The 12,602-nt window shown below is 37.3% G+C and overlaps 1 protein-coding gene across 5 annotated transcripts in view; it reads right to left on the reverse strand.

Moving 5' to 3' along the window:
* The window catches only part of LOC143656990 (uncharacterized), a 402,509-nt gene that overhangs the window by 15,161 nt on the left and 374,746 nt on the right, over positions 1–12,602 (reverse strand). Inside the window, exon 4 of one of the 5 annotated variants that reach the window (XR_013162699.1) lies at positions 10,032–10,050. The exons of the other annotated variants lie outside the window; for them this stretch is intronic. The gene's annotated coding sequence lies outside the window, so the exon portion shown is untranslated. Of the gene's footprint in view, positions 1–10,031; positions 10,051–12,602 lie in introns of those variants that run through there. 5 annotated transcript variants of the gene reach the window in all.

Raw genomic sequence — 12,602 nt, forward strand, 5'->3', positions numbered from 1 at the left:
AATGAATCTCAAAGCAAGCACAGGAAAGGAAATAATAAAGATTACAGTGGAGGTAAATGTAGTACAGAATAAAATGAAACCAAAATTTGGTTCTTTGAAAAATTAAGAAAATTGGCAAACTTCTAACAAGAAAAGAGAGGACACAATTCTTTTTTAAATCAGAAATGAAAAGGGAGCCATCACTACTGACCACAATTATAAGAGGATATTATGAACAATTATATACCAACAAATTAGAGAACTTAGATGAAATGGAAAGAATCCTACAAAAAACACAAAATACCTACACTGATTCAAGAAAAAGTTAGAAGATCTCAGCAGACCAATAACAAGAGATTGAATCAGTAATCCGAAAAGTCCTGGGCCCAAATGACTTCAGTGGTGAATTTTACCAAACACTTCAAGACGAATTAATACCAATTCTGCTCAAACTCTTCCAAAAACTTGAAGAGGAGAGAACCCTTGCTCACTCATTCTAAGAGGCCAGCATCATCCTAATACCAAAGCAGATAAAGATGTCACAAGAAAAAAAATGATAAATTAATATCCTTCATGAATATAGATGTATAATCCTGATCAAAATACTAGCAAACTGAATCCAATAGCATACTTAAAGAATTATATGCCATGATGAAATGGGATTTATCCCAGAAATGCAAGAGGGCTTCAAAATAAGAAAATAAATTAATATAATATACCACATTAATAGAACAAAAGAAAAACCATGATCATATCAATTGATGCAGCAAAGAAATTTGACAAAATCTAGCACCACTTCTTTACAAAAACACTCAGAAAACTAAGAATAGAAGAAAACTTTCTCAACATGCTAAAGGGCATATATGAAAAATGCACCACCAACATATTCAGTGGTGAAAGACTGAGGCTTTCCCTCTAAAATGAGGAACAAGACAATAATACTTACAGTCCCCACAGTTATTCAATACTGTACTAGCCAGAGCAATTAGGCAAGGAAAAGAAATAAAAGGCTTCCAATATAGAAAGAAAGAAGTAAAATTTGCCTACTTGTAGATTACATGATCTTAACATACAATATCTGAAAAATCCACAACAAAGTTTATAGAGATAATAGACAAATTCAGCAAAGGCATGGGCTACAAGCTCAACATACAAAAATCAGTGGTGTTTCTGTACACTAGAAATGAACAATATGAAGAGGAAAACAAGAAAAAAATCCAATTATAATAGCAACTAAAAAAATCACATATGAAAGAATAAATTTAACCAAGCATGTAAAGGACATGAACACAGAAAGCTACAGTACATTGCTGAAAAAAGATTAAATAAAACCTAAATAAACAGAAGGACATTCCACATCCATGAACCAGGCATTAAATTGTTAAGAGATCAATTCTACCCCAAACAGTTTACAATGTAATCCCAATAAAAACTCCAACAGCTTTATTTGCAGTAATGGAAAAGCTAATCCTCAACTTCATATGGAAGGTTAAGGGGTCCCAAGAAACCAAAACCATCTTGAAAAATAAGAAAAAGTTAGAGGATTCACACGTCCTAATTTTAAAAGTTATTACAAAGTGACAATAATCAAAACAGAGAGGTACTACCACAAGGACAGATATACAGACCAATGGAATTGAATTGAAAGTCCAGATACAAACCTTCACATCTATGGCCAATTGATTTTTGACAAGGGTGTCAAGTCTACTCAATGGGGAAAGAATAATACCTTCAACAAATGGTGCAAGGAAAACTGGATAGCCATGTGCAAAGAATGAATACACAAAAATTAACTCAAAATATATTACACAAAAATTAACTCAAAATATATCAAAGGTCTAAATATGACAACAAAATTGTAATACTCCTAGATGAAAACTTAGGGAATCATCTCTTGTACCTTGTTTTCAGAAATGGATTCTTAGACTTTACACCAAAAGCATAAGCAACAATATAAAAAAATAGAAATATGAGACTTCATTACAATTAAAAACTCTTTTTGTATCAAAGTACTTCATCATGAAAGTAAAAAGACATCCTACAGAATGGGAGAAAATGTTTGGAAACCATGTATCTGATAAGGGTTTAATATCCAGAATATAAAAAGAGCAACGGAAAGATAACCCAACTAAAAATGGGCAAAAGACTTGAATTGGCATTTCTTCAAAGAAGATATTCAATAAGGGTATTGAAAGAGGCTCATTAGGGAAATACATATCAAAACCACAAAGAGATACCATTTCACACCCAGTATAATGACTGTTATTAAAAACAACAACAACAACTGGAAGTGAGCAGTGTTGGAGAACATGTGGAGAAACAGGAACCCTCATTATATTGTTGATGGGAACATAAAATGGTGCAGCCAGTGTGGAAAAGTTTGGCAGTTCCTCAGGAAGTTAAATATAGAATTAGCAACTGATCCAGCAATCCCACTTGAGGTACATACCTAAAGAAATCGAAAACAGAGACTCAAACAAATATTTACATAGTGATGTTCATAGCAGCATTTTCTACAATAGCCAAAAGGTGGGGGGAAAAAAGCCCAAATGTCCATCAAAAGATGAAGGGAAACACAAAATGTGGGATCTTCACCCATAGTATGGAATGAAGTTCTGATACATGCTACAACATGGATGAACCTTGAAGACAACTTGCTGAATGAAATAAGTCAGACACAAAAGGACACATATTATATGATCTCACTGATATGAAATAACTAGAATATGCAAATTTATAAAGTCAGAAACTAGAATATAGGTTACCAGGGAGTAGGTAGGTGAGGAATGGGGTGAGGGTGGGGCGATTAATGTGTAAGTGGAGCAGGGTTTGTATTTGTACTTGGGTAATGGTCAGTGGTGTTGCTGGCACAACACTGTGAATATAATTAACACCACTTAATTGTATACTGAAAATGGATAAAATGGGAAATTTTGTGTTGTATATATATTACCAGAATGGAAAACTAAAACAATAAAACAAAACCTGTGGTTAACATCACACTGAATGGTGAAAGACTGAATGCTTTCTCCCAAGGACTGGGGAAAAGGCAAGGCTGTCCACTCTTATCACTTCCACTTATCATTGTAATAGAAGTCATAGCCAGTGTAATAAAGACAGGAAAAGAAATAAAAGAAACAGAGATTGGGCAGGAAGTAATCAAACTGTCTCTCAATGAATAACATGAATGTCTATTTAGAAAATTCAAAAATATCTACAAAAGAACCCCTAGAACTAAAAAGCAAGTTTATCAAGGTTGCAAGATACAAGGTCAAAACAAAAAGTCAATCATGTTACTGTATACTAGCAGAAAATTAGAAACCAAATTAAAAATTAATACCATTTGTGCTAGCTACAAAAATTTGAATATTAAGTATAAATCTAACAAAACATATACATGATCTGTGTGCTGAAAACTACAAAATATTGATTAAGAAACTTAAGATGACCAAAATAAATACGTCATATTCATGGCTGGAAAATCTGATGTAATAAAAATGTCAACTCTCTTTAAACTGAGCTATAAACAATGAAATTTCTGTTAAAATCTACAAAATCCAAGGATTTTTTTATATATAGACAAGATGATTCTATAATTTATATGAAAATATAAATGAACTAGATTTGCCAAAACAATTTTGAAAAAACAGAATAAAGCTGGAGAAATCACACAACCCAAATTTAAGACTTACTACAAAGCTGCAGTTAATAAGACAGGATGATATCAGACAAGGAACAGACACATAAATGAATGGAACAGAAGAGAAACTCCAAAAATAGATTGATACAAATATAGTCAATTGATCTTTGACAAAGGTGTACAGGCAAGTCATTGGAGAAAGGGTAGTCTTTTCAACACATGGCATTCAAACAATTGGACATCATTAGGTCTAGTAAATACCTTAAAAAAAAACAATCTAAACCTCACACATTATATAAAAATTTACTCTAAGTGGATCACAGATCTAAAGGTGAAATATAAAATTATGAAAGCTTTAGAAGAAACCATAGAAGAATATATTCACGACCTGGATTTAGGCAAAGAATTCTAAGACATGACACCAGAAACATTTTATATAAAGAAATCCTAAAACTCAACAGCTAGAAAACAAACAACCCAATTAAATAAGAAAAGACTTGAACAGACTCTTCATCAAAGAGGATAGCAAAACACACACACACACACACACACACACACACACACAAAGAAAACACACATGAAAAGATGTTCAACATAATTATCTGTTAGGAAAATGCAAATTAAAACTGTGATGATATACCACTACATATCTATTTGAATGGCTAAACTAAACATTCTGACAATTCCAAGTATTGACAACTGGAACTGTCATTCACTGTTGGTGGAAATGCAAAATGGTACAGGTGCCCTGGGAAACAGTTTACCAGTTTTTTATAAAGTTATACATTCACTTATCATATGACCCACCAATTCCACTCCTATGTATTTAACCTAAAGAAATGAGAATGTATGTTCACTCAAATACTTGTGCATGAATGTGTTTAGTGATTCTGTTCATAAATGCCAAACATTGGAAATAACCCAAATGTCTTTCAATGGGCAAATGTATCAACAAAGTGTGGTATATCTTCAATGGAATACTACTGACAAGTAGACAGGAATGAACTACTAATACAGCACTTTGAATGAAATCTCAGTGGCATTGGGGTGAATGAAAGAGGCTAGTCTCAAAAGGTTACATAGAACATATGTGCATGAATCCATTTAGGTGGTTCTCTCAAGAACACAAATCTATGGTGATGGAGAACAGATCAATGGTTATCTTAAGTTAAAGTGGAAGAAAGTTTGTGACTGCAAAGGGATAACAAGAGTGAGTATTTCTGAGTGATGGAATAGTTCCATATCTCAAATGTGATGGAGGTTATGAGAATCTACACTTGTATATACCCAAAATAGTCAATTTTACTGTATATTAAGAAAAAAATTAAAACACATACATACACACAAAGCTCCAGTCCATTACTTTTCTCATTATCAGGTTCCTAAATTAATATCTTAGAAGCACTTAGAGTTTTTCAAGTGATAAATATAAATCACTGGTCTTACTACTATCCTAACTTCTAGTCCAGTGTATTCTGATGCTCCTTTCTAAACTTATTTATGAACATGTGATTTGTTTAAATTTGCTTTTCCAAGAAGTGCCACAAATTTAGAGAGAAGCCCTCCTTCCTCTCTGATGTTCACAAAATAAATATCAGTCCACTTACACTTGCTTTCAGTGATATCATCCTCATGGTAATGAAAATATGATGATGGAAAATGTTAAAACCATAGAGAAGAGCTCTCTTTGAACACAGCAAAATGTCTTGGCACATTAGCAATTCTCCACTGGCTAAGACAGATTCTGTACACCTAATAATTGGCCCCTGTACACTTTTAACAAAATATTATCTGAATGCCTCAATGCCAAAGATACCTAATGCCACTTCAGTTGGAAGTGGAAGCAGAGATTCAGGCAAAAGGCTAATAAAATACTGTAATTCTAGAGCAAGAGACCCAGGGTCCCACAGCGAGCAAAGGAGAGAAAGATACTACTGCCACCAAGAATTCTTTCGAAGAAATGAGGTGTGGAAATTCTTTGGAAACTTTAAATAGCAAACAAAACTGTGATGATTTTAAGGTATGCTTGCAAATTCTTCGATACTCATCCCTTCAAGAGGTGTAGTCTAATTCTCCTACACTTGAATGTCGGCTGGACTTGATGACTAACTTCTAATAAATAGAATACAAAGAAAGTGATAGCTGTATAATTTTGGAAACTAAGTCCTAAAAGTTTCTGCAGTTTCCTATTTTCTCACTTTCTCTCCCTCCCTCCCTGACCTCTCTCTCTGTCTCTCATCACTCCCTATTTTGTTCAAAGTCCTTTTCTAGTCTCTGTTCTAGGACAATTTGTACAATGTAACCTATTTTAAAGATGCTTAATACACTAGCAGTTTTGGAATCCCTGGGGAGAGGTAGGTGGCTTTATTTAGTGTAGCTTCCCCAACTGCCACCTGTGATGTGGTGGGGAGGGGAGCAGGGGTGGTGGTGAGCCCCCAGCTGCCATGTCATGAGGACTCTCAGGCAGCCCTTTGGAGAGGCTCACAGAGAGAGGAACTGAGGCCTCCTGCCCAGAACCATGTCAGTACACCATCTTGGAAGAAAATCTTCCTGGGTCATCCTCAGATGACTACAGCCCTGCTGACTTCCTAACTGCAACCTCACGAAAGACTCTGATCATCAAAGCTACCTAACTAAGTCATTCCAGAATTCCTGATGTTCAGAAACTGTGTAAGACAATATGTGTTGGTTGTTTTAAACTGCTAAGTTTGGTAATAAATTCTTATGCATCAAAAGACAACTAATATAACCAAAATGCTAATGTTAAACTGCACTTTGCTTATGAAAGAAGAGAAAATGAAGAGGAGACAGGGATCAGGATTAGGTTTAACATTTTTACTATTTTTTTTTTTAACTCTGATATCACTAGCACTCAAGTTACCTAGACTGCTTTCCTTAGAGGCCAGGGAACTGTACTAAGAACCTGCACATTTCCTAGAAATTATTTTGTTTTAATTAGTGTTCTTCCCACATAGACATGCTCAGGCTGACATCGCAGGTGGCAGTTCGGGAAGCTACACTAAATATAGCCACCTACCTCTCACCAGGGATTCCAAAACTGCTAGTGTATTAAGCATCTTTAAAATAGGTTACATTGTACAAGTTGCAATGTACAGAGACTATAAAAGGACTTTGCACAAAATAGGCAGTGGGCAAATGTATTTTGGTATTAGCAATGGGCTGCTATGATTATTCTTTTAATTGGCAATCAGCCCATAACCAAGGTGGAAAAAACAAAACTAGAACCAAGATTCAAATCATGCCCCTATTGCTCTATGCTCATACATGAGGGGCTTCCTTTTTCAACAGAAACATAAAGTTTAGCATATTCCATGAGATAGATGCACGGGAAGTAAATCTAAAAGAAAATTAAGTATTTGATGTTAGTGCCTTCTAACATGGAAGATAGAAAATCTGTACAGCAACCCACAAATCAGCAAACACTTGACATAAAAATATGTGTTGGCAGCATTACTTGCTGCATTCTTTAAAAGGAAAATTGAAAACATGGGATCACAAGGTTCAGATGGTTATTATTGGAAGCTAGCTGTTATAAAATGTAATACATACCATTTCCCCATCTAAATTGCATTACTTTGTCCAAGTCACCAAATGTGGTCCAGAATAAGGTGTTTTTCTGATATAAGATAACTGCCTAGGTTTCCAAAAGCACATGCATTTAAAAGTGGAGGCCTGAAGAACACCAACAGTGACAGAAAACTAATATTTTTTCTGTAACCTCAGCATCACAGAAAATGGTTCTAGAGGAATCAGTTCACACAAAAAAATCTTTATTATTAAACTTGTAGTGCTTGCTATTCAGCAAAATCTGCTGCTGATGGCAACTTCCAAAACCAGGCCTTGTAGAGAATTTCATTCTGTATTAGGCTTTCAAGAACTTGAACATATTACAGAGCAAAGTGTCCTTACAACTTTTTGTGTGTGGGTTAATTAATCTGTGTGCTAACGAGAGGAAATTTTAAAAATTCCAAATAAATAGCAAGTTTCAAGGAAGTAGGGAAAGAACAGGAGGAACTAGAACAATTAAATTGAGTCACAACTTCACATGAATGAATTATAAAATCCTGTACACCTAATAATTGGCCCCTGTACACTTTTAACAAAATATTATCTGAATGCCTCAACGCCAAAGATACCTAATGCCACTTCAGTGTTAGCAGCCAGCTTCTACCTTTAAAACAGAAATAGAGTCTGTCTGCCCTCTAGAATATGGTGCAACTACTTTGCAATCTTGAAAGGAAGGAAACTGCATCAGTGTCTCCTGCTTGATCCAAAACTCGTCATAAAGGTTGGTAGTGGAGCAACTGAAAATCAAAAGGGCAACATCTTTTTTACATTAATAATGACAACAAATATCAAGAGACAAGTGGACCCAAGAAAAATAAGGTTTAGCAATCCATTTTATTTCTAAGAGATTAGAATTTCAAACTTCTGAAGAGAAAGGGGTGAAAATGAAAGCTTTGCTTTATCTGTTAAATAGTGATGTAACTGCACTTCCTTCCTCAAAGCAAAACCAGCCTACCCATTCCCCCCCCCCCCATGGGTAATCCCTGCCTCTCTTTTCATACTGTTAACCTCCTTCCATATTGAAGTGGAAGCCCTGTAATGGCATCTGCTGTGAGCACACTTTCCCAGGGTTCACACAGCACGTCTGTGTTTCATTCTCACACAACCAGGCACCCAGTAAATGGTAAATCAACACTTGTGAAAATGAAAGCACTAGGCACAAGGGTAAACAATTGCAATAAAAATAATTAAGCGCCATACAGGATAAGAGCATAGGTGAGTTTCTCCTATATTCAGTTTCCAATTTTCAGCCAAACTTGAATTCCTCCTTAGCTGGAGGGCTCACTATTTATGGAAAACTCCTACAGAGTTTTAATTCTTAGAAAACACTTCCTTATATTAACTTCTACCAATCCTGCTCTTTTTTTTTGACTCCTGGGGCTCTAAAACAAATAGTATCCCTTGTCCATGTGGATGATTTTTGTCTTGTCTCCCCTGAATGGTCCTTTCCCAGTGGAGAGTCCCAGCTCTTTCAGGGGCTCTTTGTTGATATGTTTCTGGCAGCATTTTTTAAAGCAGGGTCCAAAAAGCCTCTACATTATAATAACCTGAGGAAGCATGTTAATCACACAAGTTTTGGGTCCCCTCTTCAAACTTACTGAAGCAGATTCTGTGGAGTGGGTGCCTAGATTCTGCTCAGTTAGCTAGTGCTAAACGTATTTAGTAATTCAGTAATGATTCTTAAGTACATCACAGAATTCTCACTAGCTTCATCACTCCCCTGGAAAAATCACTTAGAATGTGACGCAATAGTCCAGGTGTTTCCTTGGCAGTTCTCTGTAGACAATTCAAATGACTGTAAGAAAGAAACACAACTAAACTTTGGGAAAGGACAATACAGTCAGAGATGTAATTAGCTCAGAATGCACATTCTCCCAGGGGGATGGGTGGTGTGATGGCAGGATGTCACAGTGGGTGCCAACCATGTGCCAGGTACTGACCCAGGGATGATATGGGTGCTGCTTATTCAGTCCTCGTGACCTGCAAGATTTGTCTGACTATGCCCACATTCTACAGAGGGGACAACTGAGTCTCCAGGGGGATGAGTCATTTGTTTAGCAGCACTGGGGGAATCAGAATCAGATTTCGCTGACCCCAAAGCCTACCTTTCCATACTTACAGCAAAAAGAAAACATTCAGGATTCCTGCAATATTATTTGTTAACACATAAAAGACCCCGCCTAAAATGTGAGAGGGGAGCAAATGCAAGGAAGATTCTCTTATTTTGCACAGTTGTCTCTGACTCATTCGCCCAATTCTCCAGTGACATATTTAAGATGCAACAGATCCTGCAGTTGACACCTCCAAGGTATGATTGGCAATTACCTGCCATTCCTTAGCTCAGGACTCTTAACTCACCCTGTGAATGGACTGTGATAAAGTGACACCTAAAATGGAGCCCGGGGAGCTCAGTGTGAGCTTCAAAGGGATACCTACAAAGGTGCACAGGACTAGAAACTTCCCTCCAAATGCCAGTCTGTCTACAATGTTAGACTTAATCCCCTTACACGGCAGTAGGTGAGGAACACCTAATGGAAGTCACTTAAGGTAGCAGTAGGTAAGAGATAAAACTGCTGTGCTAAAGGAGAAAGCATTGGCCCTGGAAACACGAGTTTTTAATTGGCTTCATCTCTTTATACCCCAGGCCAGTATTTTGAGAGAACAGGGAAGGCAAAAGTGCCACCCACGCAGGCTATTCCATCCACTCTTCCACCCCACGATGGAAAACTCCAAACAGAGACACCTACACAAAACTTAGCTGGTATCTTTATTTAGAAACTCACATTCCACTATTGGGAGACAGCTCCTAATCAAGACAGCCAGTGACTCAGTAGAGATGAAAACTGTCAGATGGAAAGAGAAATCACACAATTAAGAGAGACTGAGGTCCCAGTTTCTCAGACTCTCATTCCCAGAGAGTGCAGGAGGGGTTCTCCCCCTGTGAACATTTCTCATCAAATACACAAACAAAGCAATGTCAGCTCAGCCTGGGGGCCCATGAACAGCACATAAAGGTGACAGGGAATCAGGAACCTACCAGCATTTCCTGACAATGTTAATGGTATGAATTTTGTTTCTATCCAAAATGTCTTGTCCTGTACTCCTGGAAATAACAAGGTTCCCAGGAAAATGCCAGGAGGTGGGACTGCCTCAAAGAAAGCAACAAACATGTAATGCCCAGTGCTCCATTTATTTGAAGTTACAGTTATTCTACATTATAATAAATAGACTGTTGTTAGTCTCCATTCTGGCAGAGCCAAATTGGAACTAAGAAGGAGTTGCAATGAAAATAGGTACAGCTATTTCTGGGGACTAAAACAGTCCAGCAGCAGCAGAGGCCACTTTAAGACAGATGGTCACTCTTGAATGGCGTACCATAATGTTGCTACAGTTAGATAGATGAGAGGTTATAGTTCACCAAAGATAGCCACAGGATATCCACTGATAATCACACATTTTGTCCAATGCACAGGTAACAGTGGCCCACAAATGAGTTGAGCCTCCCCTGTATACACACATTACATGAAATCAATACTTAATTACAGCAGGGTCTGCATGCGGTGTTGGCTATTTGTTGTAGTGAGGAAACAGGTACAAAGTTCTGCTGCTTTCCATTTGGAGATGGAATGAATGTTGAGACACGATGGTAAGGTAGTGCCAGCCCCAATGACTTTTCCTGAGGCTTAGATTTAAGTGAATTTGCATTTGGATGATTAGCTGGGGGTGGCGAGCAGCACTGAGAGGGACACAAACAATTCCGCCATTAGAGGAAGAGCAGGGTTGATTACATTCTGGCATTTTCTGGAATGCTGCTCCCCAGCAGACTCCTTTGTGGACATACAAGGCCCCATGGTGCAAACCCAGGGAAAACAGGACAGCATGTGAGCAGGACCCAGAGGAAGAAGCAGCATGGCAAAAGGGAAAGAACAGAGGGTGGAATCGGGCAGCTGCATAATATCTTGCAGTTTGAGCTACTTATCCATCTAAAGGAAATAAGATTCCCTCTAGCTAGGCTATGGGCCACTGAGAGCAACGAATGAGATCAGAGAGGCAAAAGGGCTCTGCAAATTATGAGCCACCCAGACCATATTTAGAGATTCTTTTTATTTTAGGAATTAATAAGACCTGGGTATGTAATATCATGAATAATCAGAAAGAAGGAATACATTCATTTAAGTTCTTAGTTCAATGTTAGTCAAGGTCACACTGAAGCATGGAATAAAAAGTAGAGGTAAATAAACCTGAAGGAGACATTCCAACCAGAGCCAAGAATATAGACAGGGAAAATCTCAAAAATTATTCCATACTTCATCTACACCATGCTTATGTAATGCCACACTAGAGAATGTTCTACTTGAATACAGATATATTCATCCAAGAAATCCTTTTTATTTCTTCTATTTGGTATAGCCACCTCTTTTGGGAATTTATTACTCTTCTCTATCTCATGAAAGGCATAAGGATTTATTTATTTACTCATTTAATAAGATACCATTCCATACAGAATTGATGGAACTACTTCTAGAAAGTAACATTGAAAAATACTCTACATCTAGAAAGTAACATTGAAAAATACAAAGTGAGAGAGGATTTTTAAAGAAAACAAGGGCAAAACTTCCATACTCCTTAACAGAGAATATTTTCAAAGAGGGGTGGGTTGCTTTGGGGTAAGAACACAGCTCTGCAGTCCATGCCTTGCCGCTTAACCAACTGTGTGATTTTTAGGGGATGGTGGGGGAACTCGAGGGTCTCAGTTGCCTCATCTGTAAAACAATAAGAGAGAGTAAGCCAACTTCAAAAGCTTGTTGTGGTGACCCCATGGGGTGGCCCACTTTCTTACATGCCATTCCAGTATTTTTTTTTTTTTTTAACTTTTCTTCTCCTTCAGCAAGTTTTAGTATGAAGCCTTACTGGAAACTAACCATGCAAACCTACCTCTTGCCTACTTCCTTAGCTTGTATCACTCAAACCCTCAACAAAAGCAGAGAAACTCCTTTCTCAACTGAGAAATCGGCCTAGTATGGGCATGAAAACTCATCATTCAATTCACAAGAGTTGATCCACATGAAAGCAAAATGCAGCCATCAGACAAGGGTGCATTTTGGTTTACTAAATAAAGCCAGAATCGTCCACAGGTAGGTTAAGGTTAAATGTACACCAAATTAGCCAGGATTTATTGGGTTCCTTTTTATGCATTTGCTAAATAGTATACATTTGATAGTGATGTGTTATGGGGCTGATTTAAATGAAAAGCTGCTTCTGCAAGATGGGGCATCCAAAAGGTGCACACATTGCAGCACCAGACCAAGTTACAGGGCCGCTCTACTGCATGCAGGTTTGAGTAATGTGAATCCAAAATAATGGGACATAAAAATATTGAGCCTTTCTTTATGTG

This window comes from Tamandua tetradactyla, chromosome 15 (genome assembly GCF_023851605.1).
Source record: "Tamandua tetradactyla isolate mTamTet1 chromosome 15, mTamTet1.pri, whole genome shotgun sequence".
NCBI classification, from domain to species: Eukaryota; Metazoa; Chordata; class Mammalia; order Pilosa; family Myrmecophagidae; genus Tamandua; species Tamandua tetradactyla.